Here is a 27,225-nt window from a genome sequence, read left to right as displayed (position 1 = left end):
CTTCCATGTTCACATCTCTACTGCACAGATGCATCTCTCAGAGCTTTCTGGTCTCACTCAAAGGTTGGCAAAAGGAAAGCTACAGCCATCTGAATGGTTTACCCAACATGGCGTACCCACAGTAGAGTGACAATTCTATTCATCATGTACATTCCCATTGTGGGAATCTCAACTCTCCCACTGAAGAAGCTACAGGAAACCCAAGCCCCTATCCCCCTTGGTCTGCCCCTTCTTCGGCTCAGAAACCTAAAGGAAGGAAGCATCTCTATTTGGTTGAGGGTTCGTCAAGAAGCCTCATGGAAACATAGACCGAAAGAATGGGGAGTATGCCCTAGGTCAGTTCCTCAAGACAGTGCCCTTATTTACTTTAAACAGCTTGGAGACACAAAGGAACAAAACCTCTTTGAGTAGGGAAAGGAATATAATCCAGTCCCTCATTTTACCAAGAACAGAAATCACAGTCTTGTTCAAGGTCACGTGCACTAGAAACCTGAACTCCAGGGCCCTGCCCCCTGGCCGGGGCTCCTTCGGCCACAGTGTGATGCTCCCTTGAAATAAACAGAATGAAACCCAAGTGTGTTTTCAATGATTCACCTCCTTCAACAGCTCTGTGAGGACAGAGACAGAAGGGCTCCTGGGTCCTGTGGACAAGGAACACGTGAGACAAAGTCTTAGGAGGATGGAAATCATGAAGGTATCTTTTACCTGTTTGCAGGTCAGGGATTAATTAGGGGCTTTTTGAACAGAAAGGCAATCAAGCGACACGGGCTCGCTGTACATAACAGTCACCAAACCCAGAGCCACAGTCAACCATACAGCACTGAATGCTCAAGTCCACTGCTTCCCTTTGGACTGGCCGCCGTCTGTCCAGTTCGGTGACTGAAAGTTGGAAACTCTACCATCCACCCTCCAGAGTCATTATTCAACAACAAACAGGAGCTATTTTTAGAGCTTTTTCCATGAAGGCGCCATAGGCGAAGGCCACCAACCTCTGAGACACAGAAAGGTTAAATAAGGCTATCTGGCCAAAAAGGAAAAAAAAAAAAAATACTTTAATAGGCAAGTTCCATTTCATATTCATCTGCTCAACACAGCTTCTAATTTTATAAATGCACCTTAAAATTAACAGGAGGACAGGCAGCTTTTCCCAGGAGCCTCTGTGTCAGTTCTGCAAAATTACGTAACTCAGAAAACCAGGGTTCTGATTTGATTATGCTCTCAACAGCCTGCTGGCTGAGACAAATTCACTGCGCACATCAGCTCCCCGCAAGGGACTCAAACGCAGAGAAGGTAAGCAGGAGAGAGGGACAGCGGACAAACCCTTTTTCACTAACTCCTGTAAATAAGTCTTTGAGAAACCTCTGTACACCCTCAGTGACCCCCCACGCACCCACCCTCACTCCCCAGTCAAGCTCCTCTATGGGTTTCTGGCCCACCCAGACTGGGTAAGAAATTACACATTTCGGGGCTTGGGTTTACCATGCTGTCCGCCCTTAATGGAAGTTTACACAAGCCTCCCACATAGGGGCATTGTTAGAAGGAATCAAATAATTTACTGTTGAACACTCTGAGTTTAAAGGACAGAGCACGCTCTTGGGAATGCAAAATATTACCATTTACCTGGGGTTTTTTTAAATATATTTACTTGTCTTTTACAACCAAGCCAAAAGAAATACAGCTTTTTCCAAATGTAATTGGAGGTGCTGAAAACCTCTTCTAATAATTCTATTTCTATAAAATGTAGCGCTGTGTTGCAGGGAGAAATTCAAACAAGCCCCTGGAATGCATCCTCCTCACCAGGTGAGGGAACACCGGCTCCTCCTCAGGTCTCCCATCTCGGGGGTACCGCCCACAGCACAGTCTCTGGGCACACACTCGGGGCTGTCTTCCCTCCCCCTCTGTGGGTGACAGATCCACTTCCTTAATCATTCACAAATATTTAAACAAGTTTATATTCCTACCAGAGAGCCCTGAAGCCAACTGAGTAAGAACTAAATCAGCAAGAACTAAAATTCAGTCGCATAATTTGGCAAAATATAACAAAAGCCCTCTGACACACACACCCCAAAAAATACACAAACTTTAAGCCAGAGATTCACATAGAAGAATGTCTCCTCAAGCAATAATCAAACAAGTGGATTTAAAAAAAAAAAAAAAAGGGGGCTATTCAAGGATGTTCACTGGCATACCATTTACACAGGCAAAGCTGAGCCACCCAGCTGCCCAACCGCAGAGGATTAGTTAAATGAGGTTATATCCATACAATGAAGCGTTCTGTTACCACTAAAAACATTGATGCTGAGGTGTGTACCCAGAGTGAAAAAGGCATTCAGAGTCTCAGAAAACAGTGTACACACAGTAATGTGATCTAATTTTTTAAAGAAAAATATACTCATACAACTAAACGAAAGAAGCCGATGTGAGAAGGGCACATACTGTATGATTCCAACTATATGACATTCTGGAAAAGTCCAAAGCCAGAGACAATGAAAAGATCAGTAGTTGCCAGTGGGTTTGTTGCGGGGGGCGGGCGGGGGCGGGGGTGGGCGATGAAGAGACAGCGCACAGAGAATTTTTAGGGCAGTGAAAATACCCTTTATGACATTATAATGAGGGGCACATGGCATTATGTGTTTGTCCAGACCCCACATAATGTTCAACACCGAGAGTGAACCCTAATGTAAAGTATGGGCTTTGGATGATGATGGCATTTCAATGTGGGATCATCAGGTGTAACAAATGTATCACCATGATGGGGGATGTTTATACTGGGGGAGGCGATGCAAGCGCAGGGACAGGAGGTATATGGGAAACCACATGGGAGGCATGAGAGGAAGAGCTGTATCTTCCTCTCAATTTTATTATAAACCTAAAGTTGCTCTGAAAAATAAGGTCTCTAAATTTTTTAATTTAAAAAAAAAGAAATGTAGACAAAGTTATGTCTATATTTACATTGGAAAGCTTGGAAGGAGAGACATGTAGCAGACAGCTAGGTGGATGGGTGGACGAGGATGAGACAGAGAAGCTGATATTGGTATTTTGGGAGACTATCATCAGGCAGCAGTTATATTACTTTTGGGCCTCATGTATTATATTCTGCTTTTAGGACATTAACTTTGCTGAGAAAAAAACAGGCAATTTAAAAATTAATTTAATTACTAGAGAAAATTAGTAAAGAAAAAAAAATCTATGTCCCACTCCCCTACCCCACCCCAAGAAAGGAAAGGTTTACCTCTCCCATTCCTGGAAAAAGCGGTTCACGTCTTCCAGGTGGAGAAGGAAAGAATTATTGAATAAGACCGGATTTTGAGGCCTAGCAGTGGACTCCCGGGTACACAGCAGCCAAGGGCAAATTTCCTGCCCCGAGCGGAACGACAGCCTAGGACACAAGTCCCCCTTCCCTGGCTTTACTCACTAACTAGGCCCTCCCAGCACAACCCCATCAGCCAGTGACCTCGGGTGGCATCTCCGAGTGGTTCAGTTTTTGTGACATGATTGTAAAAGCAGCCACCACTCTGCCTATTGGAAGAGACACAGTCAACCCTCAGCTTTGTCTGCAAGAACCCGAAAGAGTACATGAGGAGGAGGGCTATACAGCACTCCCCACTGATGCTGAAGAGAGGGCGCGTAAAACGTTGTCTGAGAGCGATTCACAAGTCACATGCTTGGCCAGCAAGCAAACCAACGAAGGGCAGTTTCCACTTTCCGGGCTGAAATCCACGTGACTCAACCCTCATCGCCAGGCACCTGGCTGAGCAAGAGAAAAGGCACCCAGTGAGGGGTATCAGATTTGAGTCCCTGCAATGTACACTGGCTGTGTAACCTCAGGCAAGTCCCTTTACCTCTCTGGGCTTCACGCGTGACATCTTTCTAGATGAAGGACAAGTTGATTGTGAAAACAGTTATTACTTTGGACTGTCTGTTTCTGTAAGTGCCGCTTTCCATTTGGCACTCAATGACATGACCACTGCGATGTTTTTCTCTTTAACTCCTACACCCAATCATTTCATTACCCTATCAAAAACGCTCTGGCGGTGAGTGCTACTATTCCAGCTGCGACAGCAAGAAAGCACAGGCACATCAGTGGGGCCAGGCAGCATCCTTAAACTGCTTCCACCTTCTCCAACAACTTTGCCCGAAATGCTCAGCACGTGGGCGTGCCTCCCTGGAGGCAGAACTGCCCAGTGGTTACAAATCAGGCTATATGAATTCAAACCCCACTTCCCCACTTCCTGGCCTCGCAACCAGCAGCTGCTCCAATGTTCCCATCTATGGAACAGGGATCAAATGAGTACCTTCTTACAGGGCTGTTGTGAGATGAAGTAAGTGAGAGCAAAGCATTCGGCCTGCACATAGTGAGTACACAGTAACTGTCAGTACTAGCTGGTACCCTCCATTCATCCAATCAGCTTTTACTGGGTATTTTTTTCTGGAGTGCCAGTTACTCTTGAAGACTCTCAGGAAATACAAAAATGTTGACTAGGACACAGTTCAAGACCTTTAGTGTCCAGCGGGAAGAGGCTAACTTAAACCAACACACATGGGCCCATGTTCCCTTACCCAAAGCCGTTAGGCCAGGTTGGTTTGGGTTTAGATATTTCTGATTTAAGACAGGCAGCAGGGTACAGGTACCTCTCTCTACCACAAAGACTCCATCTCCACACATCCCGCCCCCTCCTGGAGCCTGGAGGGGGATCTGTGGTCAAACTGCTTGGGATTTCTTCAGCAAAACCCTATAGAGCCACAGGAAACGGGATCAAGAAATACTACAAAACATCTCACAATTCAAGTCAGACTTCGCTGCCAAATGAGTTACAAGAAACTGGGTTTTCAGAACTCTTTGGATATCAGGGTTGCAGACCAAGGTCTACAGACCCGACCATGCAGCCGCAAGGTGCTGGGAGTCCACAAAGCAAGCAAAAGCAAACAACCAAGCAGGGGTCACAGGGCAGGACTCCCCAAAAAGCCACTGTTTAGGCTGACACTTGAAGGGGAAATAGCAGCCTCAGTGAACCAGGCAGGTGAATATTCCTGGCAGGGGGACCAGCAGATGCAAAAGTGGGGAGGTGGGAAGTGGCAGAGAACATTCAGGAACAGCAAGAGGTCACACAGTGCAACCTGAAATGTGGCAGGAGTGGCAAGAGGAGAGGCCAAGCGGTGAGACCAGAGCCAGCTCCTCAGGCACGCAAGCCCTCCCGTGAGCCCTGCTCAAAACCCCATACTGCATAGATTTGCATTTTCGTACAATCCCCCTGGGTGGCCACCCTGTTAAGGGACAGGAAGAGGAAGAGAGGGAGCAGGTGCCCCGCTGGGAGACTGCCAATGGTCAGGGAAGAGATGGTGATGATGGTGTCGACACAGGCAGCGGAGGGGTAAACAGGAGGGACAGCCACTGCAAGCTGGAGTGGCCCACCCACTGGACCTCGAACAGCGCTGAGGACACAGCCCACACTCGTCCAAGTCAAGGTCTCATGCAGGCCCCTCTTCTAGAGGCCACTTTCTGATGCACCAAATGACAGAGCAACCACTGTAACAGCCCTCGGATCTGAGCTGTGAAGCTCTCCCCCTTTCCCCCAACCCCTGCCTCCTTCAGGTTATAGCTGGTTGGCAAAGTACAGAGGTACATGTGAGCCCCATCAGTCCCTGGAGACTCAGAAAGCACGTCTGAGGAGACGCAGCAGTGGGTCACGGAGGTGGGAACAGCACCTGTCACCCATGCTTCTGAGCCGCAGGGCTGACGCTAGATTTACCAAGCAGAGGGGCGACCAAAAGAAACTGGAAGAGAAGGTTCAGCTTAGAATGATGCTGGTCTCCACCAGCTCACGGGAATGACATACAACCATCCATTCTGAAATGATCACTACTCCCCCATAAAAAACAAAGTCAGCTAAAAGAAAACACTAGCGTGAAGCCAGGGCAGAAGAGGAGTTACTTCAGGATGACAAGATAGATCCAGTGTCCACAGGACATGAGGAGTGGTCCTCAGGGATGCCAGCAATTGTTCTCCCACTTACTGCTGATTCTTCCACAAACTGAAAGGCCAAGAGCTAAAAAGGAAGTGGCCTGTGTCACACAGGACAGAGGGGACATGACTGACCGGGCCAAGGAGGGCTACTAGTAGGACCGCTTAGTAACTCAGAAGACCACCGGCTAGCTACCTGTGCCCAGGTCTCGAACATAAGAGTTACAAAACAATTACCTGGTAAATTAAGCCATCACCAGAAAGAAAACCATTTCACAAGAACCTGTGGGAAGAAAGGTCTCCTAGAGCAAAAACCAGGAAGGAGTACAGTAAATGCCTGTCCTGGCAGCCAGGAAAAGTCCCTTCTGTTGAGGTCACAAGGCGCTGGCTTGAAAAACTCCCCGCCCCGTCCACTCCACGTAGACAGAGCAGCACAGCCGCACTGTTGTAAGACCTCGCAGACCCTCTGGGGCCCTGAGCCCTGGGGCTGCCAGCGAAGAAGAGGCCCATGTCACAAGAAGGGGACATGCACCTGAGGAACTGCTGGAACAGGAGCAAAGGCCTCCACTGGAACTGGATCTCAGCTCTTTGGGAGCATCCATCAAGTGTCCAGCTGGTGTCCGCATTTCCCTGGACATTACTGAGCTCCGTCAACCTTGGGAGCGGCAGGGACAAGCTGCTTCTCAGACAAGGGTCTCCCAAAGTCCACGGGCCAGAGTGATGCTCACCATCACAATCCTGATAAGCCTGTCTCACTCTTTTTCCCCATTTCCCTGCAGGCTCTGGGACTTCAGTTTTTGTAGAATCAGTCTGTGTAAAACAGACGAGGAAACAGACCAACCCAAGGGGAAGTCTTGGGGTCAGCTGCTTCTTCTATTTTCTGACCTTTTATAGCAGACATTTGCAAACATTCACAAAGGCACAGAGATTACTGTAACGAACCCCAACCCCCCAGCCTTCACCCGGCATCAGGCATTATCACCCACTGTACTCCATCCATCCGGACTACCAACCTGTTTCTAACCAGTACGACATATAAGTCCCAATGCGCTTTGCTCACTGCTGTGCATCCCTTACATTTGCACCTGGAAACTCTTCAGGTGCCAAAGTAATCCCAGAGACTGGCAACCACCATAACTGGGTTTTCCAGCGAGAACAGAGGGCAGGTTACTGAAGGAGACCAGGAGCTCTAAGAAGGAAGAAAACAACCCAACGCTGCTGCTGCTCCCATTTTGCTAAGTTCTCATGGGCGGCACCTCACTCCAGCAGCCCAGCACGAGCCCAGCGGCAGTGATGCTGGTACTGGGTTTGCCGGTTGCGTTAAATTTAGGGTTGGTTTATCTTTCCTAGGGAGGAAGGGGGGAGGTTTTCTTTCTGTGCTGTTATTTCACCCCTCACAGTCCTGAATTCTCCCACCCTGTTTGAGTCAACCCACTCCCTCCTCTTCCTAGTCCGTGAATGGCCAGAAATACTTTCCATTGTCACTGACTTAAATTTCCACTTTGATGATGGGAACAAATGTTTACCTCGCCCTTCCCTGAAACAGGAATAAATTTTTCCATTCAAGTCCTTCTAATCAGATTCTGTGGGCCAAACCCTGAGCAGAAAGTTCAGAGGACACCTAAATAGACAGGACAAGGTATGTCTCCCTCCAGCCCTTGGGGCCCAGGCTGCTGGCATCAGCTCCCTGCTCACGGCTGCATCACCCTGGCTCCCTTCCCCAATTCTGCTCTCACAGCTACTTCCTGAGCCCTGCTCTAGGCTCGGCAGGTACAGCTGTGAACAAGACAGAGCTTGGCCTACCCTCATGGAGCTTAACATTTAAAACTAGGGCAAAGCTTCCCGGCCTAACACTCCTCTAGAGGCTATTTCCCAACACTGACATGAGAACAGCCAACAGAACGGCCCCCTCCTAGGACCACATCTCCCTCTCCAACCCACCTCCTCTCCCTGGCTGCCGCTTTAGCACAAGTCGGACGGCTCCCCAGGAGAGCAGACCCGAGCCAGAAGACAGATGAGCCCCTTGGCCACGGGAAGCCTGCGGGCCTCGTCCAGGAGAAAGCACAGAATGGGTCCCGGTACGGCAGAGCTCTGACTGAGGGGAAGCTGGCGGTATTTCCATACTAATATTCTGGAGTGCTAGAATGCTGGGAGATCACAGGAGGGTGGGGTGGGGGCATCCTCAGGCCAGTTTTTCCTCCTTCCCTAATTCTGATCTAATGTTCTGAGTCACCTTGCCAAGCGAGGCGAATGGCGGCTCTCAAAGTGTTGATAATTACCGTCGCTATCTGCTTGGTGGTGCACGGTAACAACGGAGCGATTAGGCCTGGAAGCCACAGGAGCAGACATGGCAGTCTCAGCAGCTGAAATTTAAGAAGCTCCTGGTTCCTCTTCCCAGCCTTTCTGGCCAGCACATGTTCAGATGGTTCAGGGTACTCTGAGTCAATGGGAAGCAGCTAGAGCCCCCCAGATTCCAACTCCACGGCTCCCTGTTACAGCCCAGAATAAGAGAAAACCCTCTTCCCCTTGGTCCAGGGGCAGAGGGCAGTGCAGAGTCAGGAGGGCTGGAGGAGGGGCAGAGGGAACAAAAGGGATCCTAGTGGTCCCTTTTGGAATTAGGGACATAATTCCTGATGGAATTAGGGCAGTGCGCCAGGGTGCAGGCAAGGAGGAAGGCTTAGCTGTCCCTTTCCCATCTCTGTGGAATGACTACAGGGCTCAGATGGCTGTCAAAGCCCTTCGTGCCCCCATATCCCTTCCTTCTCTTCAGCTGGGCCGCCCTCTGCAGGGAACCCCGCCCCTCTAGCTTGGCTGCCAAGACAGTAAGAGTTGGCTTAGCATTTCTTTCTATCTGTACCTTGAGATGGGGGGAGAGGCATCCAGATACACACCGCCTATTTCAACAAGAAGAAAGCAGAGAGGAAAGCTTGGGACTCAGAACTCAGGAAGAATTATTTATCCGCTCTGGGCATCACTTAGCTCTTTGATGAGACTCTAAGGGTAAGAACCTCTGACTCTCCCCACTGCCTTTATATTACCTCCAAGCGCTTTGCACACTGGCAAGGAACAGCTGACGGCGTGTCCCTCTTGGGTCCTCTCCCTCGAGGACTCAAAACACAGCCAGGCATTCTTAACAATCCCCTCAGCTACCTTTCTAAAAACTGGCTCACACCTGAATTCAAGTCCCCACACTAACGGCTAAATAAAAATAACTCTCCCCCCTCCCCAAGAGAGGCGACAAGCTGACCATCCCTGTCCCTGCAATAGAACCCACACCTTATAGATCCTTCTCCATCCAAAGGTGGCTTTCCAATCGTCTCAAGAGAGACACTCCAAGCAAGTATTGAACAAGAAGGCAGACTGCAAGTGTTCACAATTGCCCTCAAGTCTCAGAGAGTAATTGTGTTTTTTTCGATCGGAACACAGTTCAGCAGCGAGCGTCCAGCAAACTTGCAGGCGACCACTTGAATGAAGAAAGGCGTCTCATTCCAAAGAAGCTGAGAGCAAGAAGGTGCAAAGGGAAGGGCCTGGTGGGGAGGGGCCAGAGGGCTCACCCCATCAACCCATCTGAGGCTGGCCTCGACAATAATGAAGTCGGAAGGAGGTGCCCAGAAAAGGCACAACAGGCTGGAATCCTGCTCCACCAGCGACCAGCAGTGTGGCTGGAGAGGAGCTGAGCTTTTTGGATTTTGATTTTTTTTTTTTTTCCCCTCCTCATCAGAAATGGGCGTTAAAAAAACCTCTACTCAAGAGGGTTCGGTCTTGTTTAGAATTAAATTGAGCAGACTTGTCCAAAGCAATTCGCACAGTCCTACTCATAAAAGCAAGCTCTCGATAAACAGTCTGTACCCTATCTGATTAAATCCATGGGGATGGTAAAGGTCACCATTCTGACACAATGCCATCCATCTGTAAGATGCATCCTGATTTTCAAGTGCAAATGTGAACAAAAATGCACCTTGGATTGAGGAAACATTGTGTGTCCAGTGGGGATCTGGAGGTTCAAGCGTCTGTCCCCACTGAGTTTCAGTCCCCACCGTATGAGGTGAAGGGATGCACGAGATAATCCTTCAGTCCTAAAAAAATTCTAGTAAGGGTCCCCAATGACCAGTGATAGTGCAGACTTTGTATAGTTCTAAACACCTTTCTCACAACCATCTAAGGCATTAGCTCAGCCATCAACCAGAAGGCCCCTGTTCTGCATAATCACCAGCTGCCCCATCTTACCAGCTTAGAAGGAGGCAAGACCAAGGCCACAGCTCCTGTGCCCCCTTTGCCCTGGGCACAAGCAGTGTCCTTCCAGGGTGCACCCACCCCAAGTCGCAGGCCAAGGCTGGGGAGAGAGACATGGAGAACTTGGCCTTGGTCTTGCTTTCCTCAAGGTTGGCCCTGGAGCCACATGCACCATTTGAAGCTGAGTGGAGAGCGATGTTTCCCCAGCCAACCTCCCTGCTTCTCTCCTTCACCAGCTCCATAACCTACATTAGCAAATTTACATTTAACAAATCAGCCACAGAATCCTAAGGAGCACAGATGTTCCTGCTGTGCGGCATCTTCTTTGCACTTAAAAGGCAAAACAACACAAGAAAATAGAAAAGGGGAAACTCAGCTCAGACACTGCGTTTTTCTCTGAGACCTGGATTCAGGGAAGCGTCTGAAGTGCTCGGATGGCTGGCTACCTTTCCTCCCTCCCAACAGCCCCTGCAACCCAAGACACCCCCAGGCACCTTTTCCAACCCGGGTTTCAGAAAGGTTGTCCCCACATCCTCCTCCACTCTCATGAGCATCCGAGGCGCCCTGACCTCAGTGCCTACGGCCACGTTCCCTGGCCCACTCTGGACCCTCCGTGATAATGCGGCTGGCCACCCTCTCTGAACAGGTGAGGAAAATGAAACTGGAACAGTTCCCAAGGCCAAGGCCCAAGGGTGACCTCAGAGAGAAGGCAAGAGCTCTCAGACTATCCTTCAGAAAATGTCTCTTGAGGAAGACTCTAGAATGAAGGAAAGCTCCATCCAGTAGAACATCCAGAAGAGACAGCCACCCACCGGCCATGAAAACCCTCAGTGGACCCCCTACCTCACCTGCACCGTCCTCCCCACCCACCCCCGGGCCCACTTGCTCACCTTCACGTCCTGCTTCTTAGAAACCTTTCCTGCAATGCATGACCATGGCCTTGGGCTCTAGGTTTACCAGCTTGCATGGCCTCAGGAATAAGTCCCTATTTCAGACTCCTGACTTTTTTATCTGCCATGTGAGTTCATTCCTGTCCTACCCACTCCATGTCTCAGAACTATAAAGTGGGATGCAGTGTTAGAGGGCAGTTATTACTAAATCATGCTAGTAATGCTAATTAAGATTGTTGAGATTCTTTAGGTATTCAGTCCACTTTGTGCATATCTTCTGCCTCCCTGATGGGACTGTAATTTCCCCCAAGGACAGAAGCTATATCTCTTTTATTTTTTTCAAAATGCCTCAACTAGGATTCCCCACACATCATCGTCTCAGTTGGTGGCAGCGGCCAAGTGATGACAATGGAGAGCGAGCACACCACCCCCCGCACTCCCTGGCCCTTGACAGGCATGACTAATCGAGCATATACTCTGCCCACTCAGCAGCAGCACTCCAGTAGGCAAGCCTCATCCAAACCATGAGAGATGGCAGTGGGAAAACAAAAAAATCTACACCCTGAGTCTGGAGGGTCCCCATGACCCCTGACATACTCAGGTCCTAACTACTGGCAGGCACTCGGCAAGCAGCGCTCCTGGGAACGGTGGAGACAAGCAGCCTGCCTCTACCTGCTGAGGTCCCCTTTCTTTTTGGCTGCCTCAAAGCCTTTTGAGAAGATCAGCAGGATATAAATTATTAAATTATGATTCCCGGTGTCATACCACTAACAAGTAGCCTATAATCTCTGACCCAGGCGAAGGGGAACAAAGGACAGAATTTGCAATGAATCCATAAAACTGGACCCCACACTGTTACTCAAATATCGACACAGTCAGATTAGCCTCTCCCCTTCCTGCATGTCCATCCAAACACAAGGAGGGGAGGGGGCTGGCAGGGAGGCCAAGTACACATGGAAAAGGAAGAGAAGCACATGATTTTCCAAAATCAAAAAAGAAAGAAGGACCCTCGGCCTCAGTCTCCTAGGCTTGTAAACTGAGGGACTGGCTGATGAACTCCTCCGGCCCCTCTCAGTTCTAAGAGGCTTGGGGACCGCAGGTTTAGTGCTTTGCATTATCCACTACTTCATACTCTCCAAAGAGATTTCCCTTCTCGTTACTGTTAGAGCCCAGAGTTGACAACACGACAGGTCACAGGGACTGGATTTCGAGAGGCACGTAACAAGGCCACTGCACAGCCACGTGAGGCCCTTTCTCTGAAGAGCGTCTTTATCCACTCGGCAGGACATCAGATATTCCATAATAATGATGATGGTGACAAATGGTGATTTCAAAGCCCTCTCCTGTTTACTGTCTAAAGGCCTCTCAGTACCCCCGTGTGCGTCCATATTCACATGCCCCGTATACCCCCTCCGCCATTGCGAAGACCTAATTTAGACAGAGGCAAATTAGCTCTGTGGGGTGAAATGCATTAACCAAGTCTCCCAAACAGCACAAATCTAATTAACTGAAAATCAAAATTGCAAAGCTGCCGAAAAAGATTTCCACGGAAGAACTCTCCTAAGGATTGAGGGAAACTGTGGGCCATGTGACCTGCCTAATCCAAGTCTCGCCGCTAAACGGGGATAAATGCTGTTTGGGTGTTTGGGTCTGTTTGCTTTTTCACTGATGTTTGTTTTCTCTAGATCACCTTTATCACCAGTGGGCTTTAAAGAGCTTATCGGGTACATGCAACAGCCGTGAAAAGTATCCTTTCCGAGGAGTGGGCCCAGCCTTCAAGAGCCTTCGGTGCTATGGGAAATAAGAATACCATTTCCAGAAAACCTGGTGGGGACTCCTCTGCTACTCTTGCACATCTGCCCGCCTCGCCCATTACAGGCCCCACTCCACGCGACCTCAACACCCAGAAGCGTTGGCAGCAGTGGGGCCCAATGTCCCCCACATGGAGTCCTTGAGATGACTGAGTCAATTTAAGTCAGGATCCCCTGTGACAGGCAGGTGAGCTGGGCCCAGGTTTGTCCCTCACTCTTCTGAGGCCCCAGGCCTCAGACAGCAGCACAGTCACTGGGGGAGAAAGGGTTCCTTTCGGCTCCAAAGCCCATGAGCTCCTACCCTTGGGAAACAGAGGCCAGAGGCAGTTTCTGGCCCTTCACCCCTGCGTCATCCCCTGCTTTAAACTCTCCTTGGCTCTCCCACTGCCCAAACAGTGGTTCTCAGTCCTGGCTGCAATTAGAATCACTTGGGGAGTTTTAAAAACAAAACAAAAAGAAGACCCACAGCCCAGGCCACACCCCAAACCAAGTAGGTAAATCAGAATTTTAGAAGGAAGAGCTGCAGGCAACCAAGGTTTAGAACCACTGCTCTAGACCAGTGCTTCTCAAACTTGAACATACACGTGAATTTCTTGGGCATCTTGTTAACGTGGAGGCTGACTGAGCAGGCTGGGTGTGGGGCCTGAGATTCTGCATTTCATGGGGGCTCCCGGCTCCTGTGACCAGCTCAGAGACCACTGCTACCAGGCTCTAAAATCAAAGTCCAAACTCTGTGGCTCCTAAAACATACAACGTCTGCTTTTCCTCTTTTCCATCTCTCACCACTGCCCAACTCATACACCCCCAAATGCACACAGCTCCCAAAACACACAGTGCTACTTCTCCCCTTGGTAGCTGTGCACCTGCTACTCCCTTTGGCGGGGAAGCCCTTTCCATAATTACTTCATTTCCCTGGAAAACTCCTACCATCTGCTATGGGCTGAACTCTGTGCAGGCAACCTCCCCGCCACCCTCCCCCCCAAAAAACAAATTTCGTAAGTTGCAATCCTAACCTTTTCAGCACCTCCAAATGTAACCATTTGGAGATAAACTCTTTAAAGAGGTAATGAAGTTAAATGGGGCCATCAGGGTGGGCCCTATATGACCCGTATCCAATGTGACTCCTATAAAAGAGGAGGCAGTTTGGAAAGCCATGTGTGCACATGTACACATACAGAAGGAAGACAATATGAAGACCCAGGGAGAAGATGACCTACAAACCAGGGAGAAGGGCCTAGAAAATTCCCGCAAGACACTCCAAAGGCACCAACCCCACGGACACAGTGATCTCGCACTTCTGGTCCCCAGAAGTTTCAGTTGCTGAAACCTCCCCGTCTGTGGCGAGGGCAGGTACCCTGTCTCCCGTGTCTGGGACTCCAGCACCTCACACATGGAAGGTGGCGATGAATGTCAACCACACTGAATTGAAAGAAAGCAGACCTCACCTCCCAAACAGTCACTTCTCAGCAAGCTCCTCAGCCTGCGGCCAGGGTGCAGGCCTGCTCCAGGAACTCTGCACCTCCCCTGCACCTCCCCAGCTCACGTTACCCTCTAGGTGGCCAAGAAGGATCATTGTTTGGATCAAGGGTTTTGTTTTTATTGTGCGCTTGTTTTGAGCCACCATATTGAAATGCAAACTGCCAGGTGTTAAAAATGGTGCCTCAAGCCGTAAGGGGCAGCTGGTTCCTATAGGCCAGCATTTATCACATTTCAGCACTGGCAAATACACAAAAGGACCTCAATTCAAAACCAGGAAGAGAAAGTAATTCTTTTGTCAAAAGGCATCGGTAACTAAACCAGGGAGTGGAGGCAGATTTAGACTGCTGCTCCACCATCCCCCGGGGGTAGGATGTGTTTTCTGCTGGGAGAGAGGACCAAAGAGGCATTCTGACCCTTTACTATATGACCAAGCACTTTCCGAAACCCAATGTCTCTGAAACTTCGCTGCAGTCCTAAAGGAGGGCTGAGACGTTAGGAAAGGAGTGCCCACCTTTGAAGGAGGGACATCTTAACCCCTCTTTGAAACTAAGATGGTGCCTGGAAACCTGCCCTGTAGAGAAAGAGGATCCAAAAAGGTCCAAGAATTCATCAAACAGAAGAGAGGAGAGAGTCAAGTTAAAAGTCAGGGTGCCCTCCCAACCTGTAAAGAACAGCCCAGACATCTTGGTAAATTTCTTTTTTTTTTTTCTTTTTGCCTTTTTTTTTTCCCCCTTACCTTTTTACACAGAACCTAAAATATGAAAGGGTCACTTTCTATCTGGGATCGATGTACACTCCCTAGGCTGCAGGAACTGCTCTTTTGAAGGCCAGGAGGCTGGAAAGCCTTGAAACTCAACACAGCTGTTTCATCCCTGCTGGAGCCTCCCTGGGGGACCTTCCCACCCGGCGCCCCAGGGAGCCTCTGGCCTTGACTCCAGAGGTCAGCGCCCACCTGAGCCCTCAGGCACCACCACACCAGGTTTCCTCCGCTTAGTGGTTTGAAAAAGAAAACTGGGAAGCGGGTGTAGAAGGTAGGCGGGAATTGCTACAGAGCCCGACACTGGCCTTAGTGAAGGCACCTTCCTCCTTGCCAGGTTGCCTGCAGGCACTAAGAAGCCCTAAGAGAGAGGTTCATTTCTCCCAGACGTGATGCTCCCCAACTCTGACAACCAAGCCAGGAACCCCTCCACTAGCACGCTCCCCACCCTGGCTCCATTCCCACCTGATCTCAACAGCCGCTCTTGCAGGTTGAGCATGGCGGCTAGTCCCTGGGAAAGGAAAGTATCAAAGACATTACTAGGACTTGAATTCTCTCTTCCAGCCCCACCAAGGCTCTTGAGCCGCAGGCACAACACCAACCCTCAGTGGTTAAGGGACCCTTTCAGGGGCCTCCCTAGGACTTCCTGGACCAATGATGGCTCTCTTACTGCTCTTAGAGCTGCTACGATTTCCTTCTTTTATTTCTTATCCTTTGCATAATGGGAGTCAAAATCCAGAGCACCCTGCTCCTGGAAAAGAAGCACGTCTACGCCCAAGCTGTTCAAGGGCCCAGCACCCCTTTTTGAGCTGCTCAGAGGTCACCACAGACACGATGCGTCATACACGCCCACAGCTGGTCCCCATGGCCAAAGCCCTGCTGCCGTTTCGCTGAGTGCGAAGAGCTTCCCAGCCACAGGCACCAGTGGAATGGGCCTACAAGCCCAATTTTCTTAGCCCCCCACCACCACAACCGTAACAACAATAGTAACAAGCCACCACATATTGACTTACTGTGTTCTGGGCACTATGGGAATTTCACATGTTACATAGAAACTCCTGGGATCCTCACAGCATTGTCAAGCAGGTGTCACCATTCTATTCAAAACATTTTATTGCTCCTTTCACATTGATAAGAAAATTTGGGCTGAGGAAGAACAAGTAGCTTGCCCCAGATAGCAAAGAGGCAGAAAAGGCCTTGAACTCAGCTGCGTCTGATGCAAGGCTCTCTCTCTTCAGAGGCGCCATGTCACCTACAAAGATTTTGGGGCCTCTCCTCATCTGGCCTCGATCAGCATCCAGGTGGAACACTTGTTAATATCCCCACTGCACTGGTGGATAAACTGAGGCCTAATGAAGAAGCACAGTGCCTCTCACCCTTTGTTTAGAGGGAGAAGACAAGTCCCTTCCTGTGCTTCAAATACGGGAGGACAGGTCTGCAGAGGCCCAGCGTCTCCCCTGAGCTCTGCTCTCAGACCCGCAGCGGCTTCCATTCTGGAAGCCGAGTAATGTGCCCGCCGCTCCCAGCCACCCCCAGCAGCGTTTCCTCAGGAGGCGGCACATGACCCATAGCCCACGATGCAGAAGCAGGAGACAGGTCTAGGCAGGTCTGCTGCACCAAGAAGGAGGCTGGCTCCCCCTCTCCCATCCCAGCTGCCAGGCATGCCCAACCACAAACTCCTTCCAGGGGAGAACCGACACACTAATGCTAGTTCCTTCGCTCACTGTGTCTTGCGGCAGGCCAGCCTGCTCCTGAGTTATTGATTACTAATAGCACTTAACTCTGGCCTCGAGAACCCTTCTGCCACGGAGTCGTGGTGTCCTCTCTCCTCTGCTCTGGCTGTCACACAGGGAGACTCCTCAAGCAGGGCCCTTCCTGCCACCCCTTCCCCAAATGTTCCTCCCTGAGCTCAGATCTCAGGGAACTGACATGTGACCATCTGGAGCTGACACCTGCTTTTCTGGGAAGGAATTCCCCTCAAGGACGATCAAGTCACTGAGCCTAAATCCATGCTTATTTGTGCAAGCATTTCCTAACATTTAGAACATATATTTTTCTTGCAATACCACACAGGTACAATATGCACAACGTGCACAAATTCCTCCTCTGTATATTCATGTTTTACTATACTCTTTTTTCCATGTCAGGACCTATAACAGACATAAAATAAAAATAAGTGGCCGACAGAGGTTTGAAGCCACTTGTTCTGAAGCCCCTCCTAGGAGCTGACCGGTGGGAAATATAAACTGTCAAAGGCCCAAAGCAATTTCAGGATAAACTGGCACCAGGAGTAATCCCTGGTGATCCTGTGATCCAAGAAAAAGGAGGAGCTCAGTCTGAACACAGCCTCCAGCTCGTAGAAAGAGAGGTGTACTTACAAGTTCCTTGGCTCAAACTTCAGGCTAAAATTCTCTGTGCTGATTAAGCCCAGTTGAACTACATGATCTATAGACTTGCTTATATTCAAAGAGTCTCTGTGCAGGGAATTTTAACTTATTAAAGAGCATTAACATTTCTTTTCAAAGGCTTTCTGCAGGCCACAGAAAACCTGGGTTGACATACCCAAGAAGACAGTCCCCGCCTGCAGGATCACAAAGCTCCCAAGTCTAGGAAGTGCCCTCCAGGCACCGTGACGGAAATACAGGCCGCCCTAGACTTGGGGAACCAGCCAGGTGAGAGCAGGTAACCTTGGCCAAGGCCTTTAGCTAAGCCTCAGTTTCAGTTTCCTCAGTGGTACCATGGGACCAATAAAAAGCCCAATCATACCCCAGCCTCGGTCATCGCTAAAACGTCCTCCTACTGGAGCCTGGAAAGACGAATCCTACCAGCAAAAGTGGCTCACGGAGGTGGGAGCTAGGAGGACGCACCCTCCTGAGGAACCAGTTTCCCAGGGGTGAGTCGGGGGTGGCAGTGAGCAGGCTGAGTCGCTGGGGGCCACTTCAAGGAAGACGAGTTTCAAGACGGGTCATACAGGCTTACCCGTGACAGGCCCCAGGAATTCCCTGGGATGGACGCCGTCTTCCCCCATCTGACCATGCTGCAGTCGACTGGATGGAGAGGATCTTCCCTCCCCCAGCCTCCCCCCCACCCCACCGAAACCCACGGAGCTGCCCGACTCCCACTTCACACCAGCTGCACAGTCGGTCAGACAAACTCAGGCCTCAGGACCGTCTTCTTCCAGCCTTTCTAGGCTGACTTAGGGGCCGAGACGTTCTTTTTTATGTTGTTTCCACAGGACTCCTCATTCCCACTCCCAACAACCAACTTAGAAAGGACCGTTTGGCAGAGAAACCACCCACGTTTCAGTTTGAGGATAACTGAGAAGCCACACAAACGCATGGAGCTGGAGGACAGTGACAAAGCTGATGGTAACAAAACAACAGGGGAAGGGGAAAACCAGGGTCAAAACTCACACAAGCCTCCTGAAGCAATGTGCCAAAGAGGGCAGGAGCATGGGGGAGCCAATGGGGCCTGAATTTCCACCGTGCAGTAGGCACACAGTGAGAATTTGCTGACTGAATTTGGGGTAAGTCACTTAACTCAGCCCCAGGCTTCAGTTTCCTTATCATTAACGTGGGACAATTTCAACTATTTGACCAGACTTAAACAGAAATTAAATTTAATGAAAATATGCGTATGAAAGAGCTCGGTACATAGAAGAAAAACAGCACTTATGACCCTCAATTACGTGCTAGGAATGTTCTATTCATCATCTCACTGAGTCCTTGAAACAACCTTGGAAAATGATGGTGCTGGTGATGGTGGTGGTGTAGCCATTACTGTTTGGTTTATTCTGGCTTATCCCTACTACATTCCAGGCACATCGTCTCACTGAATCCTTACAACCACTTGGGATACAGATATCACCCCCGCTCTGTTACAAATGAGGAATTTGTGACCCAACAGATGGTGGAGCCACAACTGCAACTCGAGTCTGTCTAACCAAAGAGGCAAAAACCACTGCCTCCCAGTGAACACAGATCCCTTCATTCATTTGGTGAATACAGATGCCCCCATTCATTCTTCATATAATTACTAATCATCTTCCGTGTGTCCGTCCGGCTCTAAGTAAGGCACCTGAAATAGAGCAATGAACAAGACAGACACTGGCCCTACTCTCCTGTAGTTTATGGTCCAACAGGGAGAAGAGACATTAAGCAAGCAACTACTATGATACAGGGTGGATTCGTCAGGGTTCCCCCAAACGACAGAATCAACAGGAGAGTTATATGATATTATAGGGAGGGAGGAAGAAAGAGACAGGTTTATTTCAAGGACCTGGCACATAATTATGGGAGCAGGCAAGTCAGAAATCTGGGGCAGGCCAGCAGTCTAGACATTCAGTAAGAAGTGGTGCTGCAGTTTGAGGTCCACAGGGCAGGGCAGCAGCCTGGAAACTAACTCACAGAGGGTTTTCTGTGTTGTCTGAAAAGACCTGCTTCTTCCACCAGGAACCTCAGTCTTTGCTCCTAAGTCCTTCAACTGATTGGATGAGGCCCACCCACATTCTAGATGTTAATCTGCTTTACGTAAACTGATTATAAATGTTAACCACATCTATAAATCCCTTCACAGCATACAATTTCTAGTTTAGTGTTTGACCAAACAACTGGGCATCATAGCCTACATAATTTGACACATAAAACCAAGGAAATACAAGAGAAGAAACCTGAGGGTTTAGGAAATGGAAGGCCTGAAGAACAGAAGCAGGCATCAGAAGCTCAAAATGTTCCTCAAAAACTATGGAAACTCATTCTTGAAAGACTAAGTCCTCATATAAATTTACCACGGACACCTCAATGAAAGTAGCCCCAGAGAATCCTCTTGATAACCAAATAATTTCTTAGCCTGCTTTTTAATATGATATGGCACGGGTGCGTAGTGGAATCCTTATGCCACATTTTCATTAAGCAAGTCACAGTTATGTACACCAAAGACTATGAGAGGCTGGTAGCAGAGCACATGAACAGTGATGAGCACAAAAGGACATGTGTGTACATCTGTCACCAGGTGTCCCAAATTCCTGGGAATGTGAGGGGTCGACGGAATCTCCTTCCTGCCCTGCCCATCCATTTAGGACAAACAACAGTGACCCACTTCACTCTCCCAATCTCGTCCTCACTTGAGGCTACTGAGAAACCTAGGCCAGAACACCCAGAACTACAGCTGAGGGCTGGGAGAACAGCGGGGTCGGGGAACGCGCCCCAGAGGAGACGTGCAGAGGCGAGCAGGGCTCTGTTCTGTTACTCAACCACTGTAAGGTCATCTGTTTGGTCAAACCACGGACGAGCCTAACTTTTTAACAAGCAGCTCTCAGTGGAAAAGGAACACACTCTCTCTCTCATTAGCAGGCAGGAAGGGCTCTCTGGAGCGGCAGTGAACTCTGAGCCCGAGAGGCCTGGGGGTGGGCAGGGACAGGCAGACTGAAACACAAGAGGCAGGAAGATAAGCTCTTCCTCATCAGGCAGAGGACCAGGTGGGATCTGCTCTGGTCTCCCCAGGAGCCACGGCTGCTCCCACAGCCCCGCCCCCACCCCAGGAGGGCAGGAGCCAGACCTCTCTCTACTCCATGCCCAGGGCTAGAAGGAAAGCCCCGTCAGGCTGGGATCCCTGTTGGTTTTGCGCACATAGCAGACATTCAATAAATATCTGTTGAATGAACGAGTGTACCTAGACCTTAATACAGCATCAGCATCGTATCCCCTTTAAATACAGACAGAGCAGATGTTTGAAAATGCTTTCCAGTTGAAAGTGACACTTCACAGAGCCTTTCACACCACTGTGGGTCGTGCTACCCATTTATAAAGCGCTGGACGAAGGGAATCAAGGGAAGGCCACCTAAATGGTAGATTAGCAGAATATGCAATCCTGGCCTCCACGGAATAGCAGCTCAGACTTGAGCAAGTTGCTCTTTGCCTGTGAGTCCGAGTGTCTGTCTGCCTGCAAGGTGGCACTGTCTCTTCGCGGCATGGGTGCGAGGGCCAGCTTTAACCCCCAGTGGCGGCCTCCTCTTCCTGAACTGACCGCATGCTGACAACGCAGAGGGCCGGCTGACGCCCAGGCGTGGAGCCAGCTGCCCAAAACCTCATCAGCAACAGCACACAATTGTCAACGTGTGTCTGACCACCTGAGCCAAGTCCCCGGCCCTGGCTGCCGAAGGCCTCGCTGGCACAGCCGCAGATTCTTTTCCCAGAAGACTAATTTATTAACTCTTCCTGAAAGCTGTTTGTTTGGGAAAACGCACAACCAGGTAAGTGCGTGTTGCTAAGAACAAAGGCCCAGAAGACAATACTGCTCTTACCCTCATCCTCCAGGCGGGAGGCCCCAGGGACACCTGGATTACTCTGAGCCCCTGGCCAAGCAGCTCGGCCCGGCCCAACAACGAGCAATGAGAAGATACACACTACACACCCCCAAGGTCTCTTTGGGGCGCCCATGTGGCACTCAGCACCGCCGCACCGCCCCCATATCCCTGCCCTGAATCCTAACTGAGGGGCCTTTCCCAGAGGCAAGGGTCACTTACGACTGTCTTCCCAACATCCGGGCCTCCCCCTAGTGACACTCCTGTGCCCTGTAACTGCCAGGAAGCTGATGGGAAGGACAGATTCTGAGGGCAAAGACCCGGCTTGTCTATTCTTGCTATATGCCCAAACTCCGCAAAACACCTGGCATACACTAGGTACTCAATACATGTTCGTGGCGCTGACCTGGGATCCCCTGGGCTGCACTGCAGGGATTCCCTTGAAACTGCAGGCATGGCCGTCTGTGTGGGGGCCTGTTGGGGATGCAACCATGTCTCTCGGGGGAGGGTCCAAAGGTGTCATCGTACGCTCTAAGAGGACCCAACCAAAAATGCCTAAGCCTGCTGACAAAGAGGGAGCTCTCGGCAGGAACAGTGGGTGAACTTACTGTCACCCCTTATCCGGACAGTCCATGCGTCCTTCACGGCCTCTCCCCTTTGGATAAAGCTCCCCCTTCCCTCCTCCCTCGATTACTCAGATTCTCCCCCACTTCCGGGGCTCCCCCAAGACCCCTTCCTCGGAGAGGTCCTCCTCAGAGCCTCCAGCAAGAGCCTGCACTCGTCGTCCTGCGTCGGCAATGACCTGGGTGCCGCCTGGCATGACGCCCATTGCTCTCGTCAACCACGGCTAACATACTGGGCGTTTCCGTTCTCATACCCCGCCACACTTTGTAAGCTTCTTAAAAACAGGAACTGGGGTCTTCTTCCTTGAAGTGCCCACCCTACTGGGAACTCAATAACTAAAAAGGCTGACAGGCATTCCGGGGGGAGCAATGAAAGAACATCGCTCAGTCTGGACTCATTTTCAATAAAGACTTCTTCTTATACTCTAAGAATACAAGAATTCCCACCACACGAGCAAAAGCAACTGATACTAGGTTCCCCTGTGGCCTCCCTGACCCTGTCCACAAGCTCAGGTAAGATTTATAGAGTTGTATTCATAATATCAATATAATGTTAGCCTCGATTATTTCCCCCTTAGCACTGTGTCTCTAAACATGCTTCCACTGGGGACTGAAAGCCTCTGTTCGGTCCTGCAGTCCTTCTTGCGGGGTTGCTGGAACACCCAACCCAGCACATGCCGACTGTGCAATTCCATTCTTTCGTAGCAGAATGTTTTTTCCCCCCGTAGGCAGCTTCTCTTCCCCAGGTGTTAAAGCAGATTCTCCTTCTCATTTTTCAGCACATCAAAGGTCTATTTTCACATGAAAGTGCTCAACTGAACATGTAAGTAAAACAGACTGCCCTCCGACAAAAGACTCACCCATGGCAACATCCTCCCTGGCCAGCAGGTCCCTCAAACAGACCTGGAATTGTCCCATGAATCCCCGGGGGGGACCCCTGTCTCCAGCAATCCTGCCCACCCCTTCTGGACCACTGACCACCCTCTGGAAGCCTGGTCCCCTTCCCCCATTCTCTCCACACTACAGATATGTTAGCTCTCCCTTTTTCTGTTCCCTCACAGGACAGCCAGCCAGTCACCACCTCTGTCACCAGTGTTTGTCTGGGGCTGTCCCCAAAGCCACTCCCTTGCCCAGGATCTGCTGCCACCGAACACCTTGGGGGGCCTTGCCTGAACTCTCATTTATCCGCCTGTGTTCATGAAAACAAACCACATGCTCCCAGCACATATGAAGCTTGCAATCATTCAGGGGCTTTTCATAAAATAAAGGGTCACGAGGACGGGGCATCAGCTGGGTTTTCCAAACACGATATACAGAAACTAAGAAAAGGGTTGCAAGCTAAACAGATGCTCCCCAAATTCCCACAATAAATGAAAAAATATGTATGGATCTGTCCCAAAGCAAAAGCAAGAAAACAGCATTAGGGAAGATATGTCCCACCAAAGCCGCAGTTTCTGCATCACTGAAAAGGAAGTGTGTTAGTGTCTGGAGTCCCTTCCCTAAAAAACAAGCGCGATGTCCAAGCTCATTAGTGACAGGGGAAACGCAAATTAAAGCCATAATGAAATACCATCAAACTGGCAAAAAATCATACATCTACTAAGTTGGTGAGAACACGGGGCCATGAGAGCTCCTATGGACTAGGGACAGCTCCTACAAGAAGGGGGTCTTCAGGGCACGCTTCCCAATACACTTAAGTTACACATACCTTGTCCCGTGACTCAGCGATTCCATCCCTAGAGAGATGTTCTGACGGACTCTCACATATGTTCAACAGGACACATGCAAGAATAGTCACAGCAACAGTTTGAGAAAACAAAAATTTAAAAAACTAAAACTGAGAACTCAAATGTCCACAGAAAGGAAAAAAGACCCACTGCTCCCGTGAACACTACACGGCACTGAAAACAAATGAACTCCAGCCCAGGCAACAGAAGTGAATGCCAAATACCTCCAGCTGAAGGAAACAAAATATTCCTGTGAGGGTGAAAAGCAGGCAAAGCTACACATGGTGGGTGGGCAGGGCTTACAATTGGGAAGGGCTTACAATTGGGAAGAAACACACAGAGTCGTGAAAGGTACCGGTAATACTCCACTCACTTCTATGCCAGGCGGTTACTATGCGGGTGTTCACAGTTGTTCACATTTTTCACATGCATTTCACATTTTTTAATATATGCAGTATTTTATACGTAGGGGGCGGGGCTCAACTCAACTCAAGGTAAGCACCTTTCCTCTCCCTGTGAACGCTTTTCCTCTGGGACCTCTCATTCTCTCTAAAGGGATTTACTTGTTAAGAGCTCTCGGCACTTACTAGCACCCTTTTCCCTTGAGTCAAGTCAAAATTCTAACGAGGAGACGCAAAACCAAAAGGGAAATGAATATTCATACTGCAGAGTAAGATCTACTCTAGAAAGATCTCTGCATCCACAGCATATTTTAACTGGGGTTGCAACAGCACCGCGCCTCATGATACTTCTCCTTATAAGGAAGATGCCCACGCCTGGGCACTCTGCACTGCCATGCCTCTTCCAGAGAAGGAGCGGGAGCTCCCTGAGACATCCTGGGACCCAGACCCAAGACAAACTCCCCTCCCACTGCATGAGCACATGTCTTCTGGGCAACACTCAAGAGCTTCCTTCCACAAGCTTCTCTTGTGGAGCGTTACCTGTACAAATGGGTTCCTTTGCCAAGAAACTCTTGAAAGGGCTCACCCCCTTGTTAATACCAACAAATTCCCAGTCCTCTGCTCAGTTCACCCTTGGTTCTAGCAAAATTTTCTCTGTAGCATTTTCTCCTCTGCTCCAGGTAGCCCCCAAAGTTACTGGTGGTTGGATGCTGTACTGCCCCGGCTCAAATTGCTCCCCTTCCCTACCTCACCCCCGACTCCATCTCCTTAGCCCATGAGGTTTACCTGATTCACCCACCACCTCCGACACCCCCCAGATCTCAAGCTATCTTCCTGAACTCCTAAGAACCAACCCATACACTGCCATCTCTGCTTCTACTAAGCCAGGTGACCCAGGACTCAGTTCCTACCCTTCCCTCTCCCGACTCACTCTCCCATCAGGGGTCACAACTCTCGCTCCTTCAAGTCTAACGCTGTGTCTGTTCAAGGAAGCTGACCCCAGGGACGGAGCCGATAAAGAAGCCCCTCTCCCAGCAAAAATAAAGCTGTACCACAAACCACTCCTGTAGCCACCTGCACCTTCTCCCTCACCCAAAAACACGTCCTATGTGTTCTGAATGATGACTCATTCTAAGATAATAATATATGATACTATAAACAATAATACATATCCACTGCATGTTTACGATGTGCCTTGCAACGTGCTGGCCAATACAGGGGTATACTAAGAAGAGAGACACAGTCCCTGTATGCACAGCCATACAAAGGGATTTTGTTTATTGAAAAAGGCTGACTGCAAAATATGTGTAACAGGATGTTGTGTTTGTAAATCATAATATATATCTGTAGCATACACACACAGAAATATGCAAGAATATACTCCGATTCGTTAACAATGATAACGGTGGGGGAGGCAGCGCCAAGGAGGACCTTTACTGTGGAGGCTATAAATTTTCTTGTGGTTAATTTTTTTTATATATAAACATGCATTATTATGTAATGGGGAAATTTTCCAAAGTAAATTCTAAAAGAAAAACAGCAAGACAAAAGCCCAGCTTTCAGGAAGCTTCCAATCTGACTGTTAAAGTAAAAGTTAACACACATGGGTTGAAAACCAACGAGACCGCATAAAAAAATCCAATCACGGGCTCCTTCCAGGAGAAGGGTAGGACATCCAAAGGTGCCAGTTGCTCATCTCAGGCAACAAATGCCAGTGGAATCAGGAGGGATCTGCTGGACACAGCTGTCAGGAGGGTGCGCGGGCGGAGGGGAGGGTGCCATGCCACTGGACGGGGAAGGGAGGAATGAGCACCCTGAGAAGGGGACCGGCCAGGCAGGCACAAACGGCTCCCTGGCCACTCTCAGGCCTCAGTTTCCCATTTCCAAAGCAGTAATGGAATCATTTGCCCTCCCTAAAGGTAGGGTATTTTGAATGCACATTAAGTTAAATATGATCCCAACCAAGCCAAAAGGAATACCACAAATATAACTCTCTTTTTAAAAACACTTATTTTGTGGACAAAGTAAACTAACAAACAAAATAGAAACAGATGCATAGTCAGAGAACAGACTGACAGCTGTCAGAGGGGGCTGGGTGAAAAAGGTGAAGGGATTAAGCAAAAAAAGAACAAAACAAAAACCCAAAAACCTCACAGACACAGATCACAGTGTGGTGATCACCAGAGGGAAAGGGTGGCGGAGGAGGAGGAAGAAGGTAAGGGGGGATAAATGGTGATGGAAGGAGACTTGACTCGGGGTGGTGAGCACACAGTACAATATACAGATGATGTATTATAGAATTGTACGCTTGAAACCTATATAATTTTATCAACCAATGTCACCCCGATAAACTCAATTAAAAAATAAAAACATATATTTTTATACAGTTTAGAAGGACAGAAGCAATGCAAAGAAAATTTGCATTATCTTGCAAATTTGGAGAGTGCCCCTACACCCTTCACCCACAGCTTCCCCTGATGTGAATATTTTACATAACCACAATATACTTATCAGACTAAGAAATTAACATTGCTTCAATATCAATAAGTAAACTACGGACTATTTTTCGGTTTCATCAGTTTTTCCCCTGCTATCCTTTCTCTGTTCCAGGAGCCAATCCCGGATACCAGATGGCACTTAACAGAACTAGTTCTTAAACAAGCAAACATTTTATGATTATTTATTCTGTCTTGTCCTGGCACTCGGGGCAAAGTCTTAGTCCTTCTCACCATCAAAGTAAGCAATCTTTGACACAAGCTGCAGACCTCCAAAAGGAACAAAATTTGATCTACAGTGAGATAAAAACCCAGACAATGACCAAACCCTCTTAACCTCCGTAAGCAGCGGCAACCCTGGCCTCTCTGCACGGCAACTAACTGGTATTTAGAAGTAATTTATGTTAATTGCAATCGAGCATATATGAACATTACAAAGCAAGCTGGCTTCAAACAAAAAGGCCCGAGAGGAGCCTAACAAAAAATTAATTTTGTAAAAGACCTGTTTCTTATTCCAACTTGTTTTTAAATATATGTTCTGAGTCA

General features: G+C 49.2%; 1 protein-coding gene across 7 annotated transcripts in view; it reads right to left on the bottom strand.

Annotated features, from left to right (window-relative positions):
* Positions 1-27,225, bottom strand: part of MSI2 (musashi RNA binding protein 2) — a 373,521-nt gene that overhangs the window by 309,621 nt on the left and 36,675 nt on the right. The gene's annotated exons all lie outside the window — the stretch shown is intronic.

Source organism: Pteronotus mesoamericanus, unplaced genomic scaffold (assembly GCF_021234165.1).
Source record: "Pteronotus mesoamericanus isolate MK-2021 breed Mesoamerican mustached bat unplaced genomic scaffold, CSHL_Meso_final contig_84, whole genome shotgun sequence".
Lineage (NCBI taxonomy): Eukaryota > Metazoa > Chordata > Mammalia > Chiroptera > Mormoopidae > Pteronotus > Pteronotus mesoamericanus.
This window is presented reverse-complemented; position numbering and strand designations above follow the sequence as displayed.